Source organism: Falco peregrinus, chromosome 9 (assembly GCF_023634155.1).
Source record: "Falco peregrinus isolate bFalPer1 chromosome 9, bFalPer1.pri, whole genome shotgun sequence".
In the NCBI taxonomy this organism is placed as follows: Eukaryota; Metazoa; Chordata; class Aves; order Falconiformes; family Falconidae; genus Falco; species Falco peregrinus.
This window is the reverse complement of record NC_073729.1, coordinates 594,164-600,163: the sequence shown is the minus strand read 5'-3', so window position 1 is coordinate 600,163 and position 6,000 is coordinate 594,164. Positions and strand designations below refer to the sequence as shown.

The 6,000-nt window shown below is 64.3% G+C and overlaps 1 pseudogene; it reads left to right on the top strand.

Moving 5' to 3' along the window:
• Positions 1–1,752: 1,752 nt before the first annotated feature.
• Positions 1,753–6,000, top strand: part of LOC129785153 (hydrocephalus-inducing protein homolog) — a 71,996-nt pseudogene continuing 67,748 nt past the window's right edge.

The window sequence follows — 6,000 nt, the reverse complement described above, 5'->3', positions numbered from 1 at the left end:
GGTGGCCCTTGCCCCCTGCCCTGTCCTGCGCGGGGCTCCCCGGGGCGAGGCAGGCCCGGCCATACTGGAGAGGGCCCCAGCCCCGCCCCGCAGGCCCCGCCCACTTTCCGTTGGGCTCAGACCGTTGGTCACGGGGAGCCCACGGCCACCACAGGCAGCAGGGCAGAGCCGTGCTGGCACGCAGCGGCGCTGGCAGGAGGCAGCCTCTGGCCCAGCAGCGCTGCCACAGCACCAGCACCCCGCTTCCCAGCCTCGCCGTCGCCGGCTGGGCCCCCTCCTCGCTGCACGGCCAGGGCCCTCCTCTCCCGGGCAGGATGGGCCAGGCCAGCTGCTGCTGCGGCTCCAGGTGGGCTCCCCCCGGGCTCGGGGACACGCGGGCACAGCTGGGCCACGCAGCACTGGCGTTGCTCATGCCCGCCGCTCTCTGCTCTGCAGGGAGGCTCTCAGCGACGCCGAGCCGGTGCTGAGCGCGGACGTGCGGCTGACCCGGGGCCGCAAGAGGAGCGAGAGGCGCCTTCTGCTCCTCCACGAGGAACTGGTGGTCGCCAAGTTGCGGTAAGACCCTCAGAGCCCAGATCCTTGCCCCCAGCCCCGGCCCAGGGACACCCTGGCACCAGCCCCAGGCCCCGGCCCCTCGGTGCTGGAGGCACCAATGTCCGTCCCAAGGGCAGGTGGGGGACAGGGCTCTGCGCGTGGGGACCCAGCCCAAGGAGCCCCCCTCCAGCTCAGTGCCCGCCTCTGCTCTCTGCAGACATGGCACCAGCCTGCGCCCACAGCTCCGCCTGGCGCTGGACCAGCTGTGGGTGCTCAGCAGCGGGAAGGAGGCTGCGGGGCAGGATGGACAGGAGGAGGAGGAAGGCACCGATGAGGACAGCACCTCTGTCATCCTCGCCTGGCCCACCGGCTCCTGCATCGCCACTTTTGGGTGAGTCGTGGTCGGGCAGCAGAGGTTCCCAGCCGTGCCCACGCCATCCCATGAACACAGGCCTCTGCCTTGCGTGCAGAGCTGGGCAGGGAGCAGGCAGCCCGGTGGCAGGGAGGGAGGGATGGGGGATGTTTCCCCATCCTGCATCCCCTGGTCACCTTTTGGTCCCCAGAAGGGAAGGGCAAATGCAGCCGCTCAGGCAGGACAGAGCGACCCAGGGCTTGGACAGCGCCTCTGTCCTGCCCCACAGCACAGGGCTGTGCAGGCACCCACCTTTGCCCAGGGCTGGGGGCAGCAGGGCCTGACGCTCTCTCTCCTCTCTATCTGCAGATCCCAGGCACTGAAGGAGCTGTGGGTGGCCACGCTGCTGGGGTAAGCCGGGGGGATGCTCCAGGAGAAGCTGGATGGACGGGGGAACACAGCCCCCAGCTGGGGAAGGTGCCCCCGTGGCTGCGAGCAGCTCTCGGGCACAGCTGCCTGACAAGAGACAAGAGACGGCTTGGGGCTCACCCAGCTCTCTCCCTCTCCCTTCCCGGTGCACAGGACACCAGAAGGACGCACGGGAGCCCGCGTCACCCATCTGACATCCATCAAGCTCCTGGAGAAGGAGCTGAGCCGCCGCCACGCCGTGAGTATCTCTCTGCTCTGGGCCCTGTCCCCAAGCACTGCTCCTGCAGCCGAGCAGCAGAGCCATGGCTGCTCACCTTCTTCCCCTCCTTCTCTCCTGCCCAGTGGAGGACACTGCGCGCCAGGAGCCTGGAGAGGCTGATGGAGGCACAGGCAGAGGTGAGAATGGCTGCCTTGCACCTGCCTCTGGCTGCGCCGGGATGCGCAGGGACTGGGGTGAGCTTGTGCGGGAGGGACAGAGGGTCTGATGGTGCCACTCAGGGAGCAGAGAGTTTTGGGAAGCCAGCAGCACGCCAGCACGTTCTGACTGGTGACACTGGGAGGAACCCTGCCACATGGGGAAGAGAGCCCGGGAGGGCAGAGGGTCCCAGCTCTGCCGCGCTCAGGCTGCTGGTGGCCCTTTCTGCTGCGGGGCTGCTCTCCAAGCACAGCCCGATTCTTGGTTCTTGCAGGCTCATCCCAAGCAAGGGCCTGCGACGGCCCCATCTGCAAACGCAGGGGGACTTTGCCCCGCACCAGGTGAGTTTGGGAAAGCAAGGCAACCTCCTGCAATGCTGTGCTCACTTGTCCCGAGTGTCGCCATGCAGGTTGGGCAGCCCACGGAAGGATGTCACCTGGACGGACAAGGACAACTGCTGGGCAGTGCCTGCTGGATATGCTTCTGCGGGGACACGGAGCCTCTGCTGCTGCCCGCAGCTTGCAGGAGGGCAGGGCGAAGGCTGGCACAGGCTGACCCCGTGGCACGATGGCTCTCAAGAGCCTCTAAGTCAACACCTCCGAGCCACAGCCACGGTTCCAGCTGCTGCCTCCCTGCCCATCCTGCCGCACCACACAGCACCGTGCTGCCGGCAGGGCAGCGCAGGGCAGGGCAGGCGCTGGGACCGCTGGCCTGGGGTCTCCATTGGTGGTGTCTTACTCTGTTTTCCTCTGCAGCAGGAGGGAGCAGCAGCGGGAGCAGCACCAGCAGGAGGAGGATGGGGCTGCCCTGGCCCTTTGCCCTGCGGCGCACCCCGGCCGCTGCCCAGGCGCCAGGGCAGGCGGGCTCCAGCTGCAGCAGGGCGCTCTTTGGGCAGCCCCTGGCAGCCCTCTGTGGGGAGGACAACACGCTGCCCCGGCCCATCCAGGTAAGCCAGCCTGGACAGACGGGGTCCCCAGCCGTCCCTCTGGCTGCTCTGGAGAGGGCCTGCGTGTCCCCAGCAGCTGCGGGGACAGGGCACTGGGCTCTGCACCCCCAGAACCTGCTTCTGGTCCCAGACCCTTTGTGGCGCTTAGGCAACCACGTCTGGGGCAGAGCTCTGGTCCTTGCCACCGCTTGGTTCTTCAGCCAAGCAAGTGGCCTCCTGCCTCTCCTGCAGGAGCTGCTGGCTGTCCTGCACCAGCAAGGACCAGCAACGGAGGGGATATTCCGAAGAGCTGCCGGTGGGACAGAACTTCGGCAGCTGCGCGAGGCCCTGGACCGCGGCAAGGACATCGACGTAGGAAGCCAGCCTGCGCTGCTGCTGGCCGTCATCTTGAAGGTGAGCACTTCTGACCTGCAGCTGGAGGAGCTCCTGGCTGGCCTGCAGCGTTCAAAGGCTCACCTGCAGCCCTTGGCATTGCAGGACTTCCTGCGAAGCATCCCCACCAAGCTCCTCGTCGTCGACCTCTACGAGGACTGGATGGCAGCCATGGAGAGGGCCAGCAAGCAGGCCAAGGTGGAGGAGCTGAAAGCGTAAGTGTGGGCAGCAGCCTGCCTGGTGAGCAGGGACCGGGAGAGTTCTGGGACCTGCCTGCAAAGGCACGGGCTCCTCAGAAAGCTGTCTTTTCGGGCAGCTGCAAAGCTGTGCAACACGGCCGCTGGCTCCCACCCGCCTGGGGCCAGCTGCGGGGACGGCTGTGGGCACCCTCTGCTTCATCAGCCTTGTCTTCCTCTTCCCTCAGGGTGGCCAACAAGTTGCCTGCGGCCAACCTCCTCCTCCTGAAGCGGCTGATGGCCCTGCTGCAGCACATCGGCCACAACGCAGCCACCAGCAGAATGAGCTGCAGCAACCTGGCCATCTGCGTCGGGCCCAACCTGCTGAGCCCACCCAACGAGGACCTGCTCCCGCTGCAGGCCATGCTGGCGGTGACCGAGAAGGTACGCCCTACCCAGCAGCCGGCTGCTGCCTTCCCGGCCCATCGGAGCTTGGCTGTTGCGAGGTCCCTGGCTGCCTCCTCCCTTGGGCCAGTGCTGGTGGGCTGGGTGCCTGGAAGAGCAACCCCCAGCCGCAGCCGCCTGCGCAGGCGAAGGGTCAGCAGTGGGAAAGGCTGCTTGACACGTCTGCAGGCACCTGGCTTGAGACCAAGGCTTTGATGTCTGCAGGTGAACGTGCTGGTGGAGTTCCTCATTGAAAACTGCGGGGACATCTTTGGGGAGGAGGTGGCCGGCCTCTCCCCTCCATCAGCCGAGGAGGTGCCAGCACCCATGGACAGGGGCACAGGTAGGAGGCGGGACTGAGGCTTGTCACAGACACTGGGGCTTGGGATGCCAGAAACCTCAACGCTGACGAGACAAGTGGTGTAGGGCTCGGCTGGGCTTTGCTTAGGTGTTCTTGACTTCCAAGAAGTCGCGCTGCTGCACGTGCTTTTGCTTTCCAGAGCTGCAGTGTGAAGAGCAAAGTGGCCCTGCAGGCACAGCAGAGACCCAGCGTCCGGCAAAAGCCTTTCTGGATGCAGCCGCCTCTGTGCTGGACATCGACAGCGGAGCTGGGGGAGACACAGGGGCAGGGCCCAAAGCGGCAGAGGTACGGCAGCTCCACAGACGCTGGGGCAACATGTCTCAGGTGGGACAGTAATTTCCCAGGAGGCCAAGCAGCCGCTGGGCCTCCTCCTGGCAGCCGCTCTCTTGTGCCTTTGGGGTTCCTCCTCTCCCCCCAGAGTGGTGCGTGCTAAGGAAAACTGGAAAGGCTGTTTCTGGAATGCACTTCATTAAGTGTGATCTGCTTCATCAAATAAAACATACCTACAAAATACCCACAAAAGGACAGAAAGGAGTAGCTGCCACCTTGAGAGGGCTTTTGCTCAAATCCTACTCCATCGCAGCTTCATCAAGTCTAGGCTGCGTTGGCTGGACTGTGCATAATGTGCACGATGCAAACCAGCATCTCCTCTGTAGAGCTCATACAGCAATTTGGCAGTCAGGCCCTCACTACCCCAGGCTGTCACTTGCCACCCGTTACCTCCCAAGTTTCTGGTTTAGGCACCTCCAGATTTGCCTCCAGGCACCCCCGAGGGCACGGCAGAGTCCCTGGCACGCCTGCCACAACTGACCAGCCTGCCCCAGGAAACCAGGTAGGAAGAGCTCCCCTTGCCTGACCTGAGAGCTCGCTGCAGGGGCTTGGGGCTTTCCCCATCTCATCACGCTGTGGGATGGAAAGGTTTGCAGGCTCCCACCAGGAGAAGGAAAAGTCAAGGAAAAGGAAGAGAAAAGAAGCCTGGGCAGAGGAGAGGGACAGCCAAGCACAAACAAAACGGAGAAGAGAGGAAATGACTTTGTGGACCCAAACCTGAGAAAATGCAGGAAGCTGCAGCACGTCAGGAAGGCCAGGTGCGTACCACGCGCTGCTGCCCATCTTTCCCAGCCCTGAACACGGCCCTAAGTCAGCCCAGCTGGCTGGCAAGGGCCGGCGAGGGCTGGTGCTGAGCAGGGTTTGGGATGAGCCCCACGGCAGCTCCCCGGGGGCTCCCCGTCGAGCCCTGCTGCGCGGCACAGGGGCACTGTCAGCATCCCTGCGCACGCACAGCTCCCTAGGGACATCACCCCTGGGGAGAAGGCACCGGAGCCGGCCTCGAGTGGAGGCCAGCAAGAGCTGTCCCTTCTGGGCCATGAGGAATTCCTCGGAAACAGCGTCCCCCAAAGAGGGGGGAACCAAATCCTGCCTCTTCCTGCCTCTGGGGGCTTATCAGAGCTTTCCGACTCTGTCGTTGCAGGTGCCGACTGATTTTCACCGGCTGAACAGCTGTGACTCCTGGGCCCCTGCAGCTGCTGTTGACAATAAAAGAATCTTTTCCCTCTCCTGACTGTGTCTGCCATAGGGTCTTGTGGAGTGGGGAGCGCTTGTGCTGGGGTGGACCCTCGGGGAGGAGATTGGGATGGTCCCTTGCCCCAGCACCCTTTCCAGCGGGCATCGGGGCTGAGCTGAGGGGCTTTAGGAGGAAAAGCAAAGCACAGAGCCACACAGGAGGGGGGGTTGGAAGGGACCCGTGGAGGTCCTCTGGGCCAAGCCCTCTGCTCCAGCACGCTCGCCTCGAGCAGGTTGCTGAGAACTGTGTGCCCTTGGCCTTTGAAGATCCCCAAGGACAGAGACTGCACAACCTCCTTGGGCAACCTCTGCCAGCATTTGATCGCCCTGGGGGGAAAAATTTGCCATTTCAGTCTCTCCTTTCACTGTACCACATTCCAGAACAGCCATGACATGACCAGCTCAGGC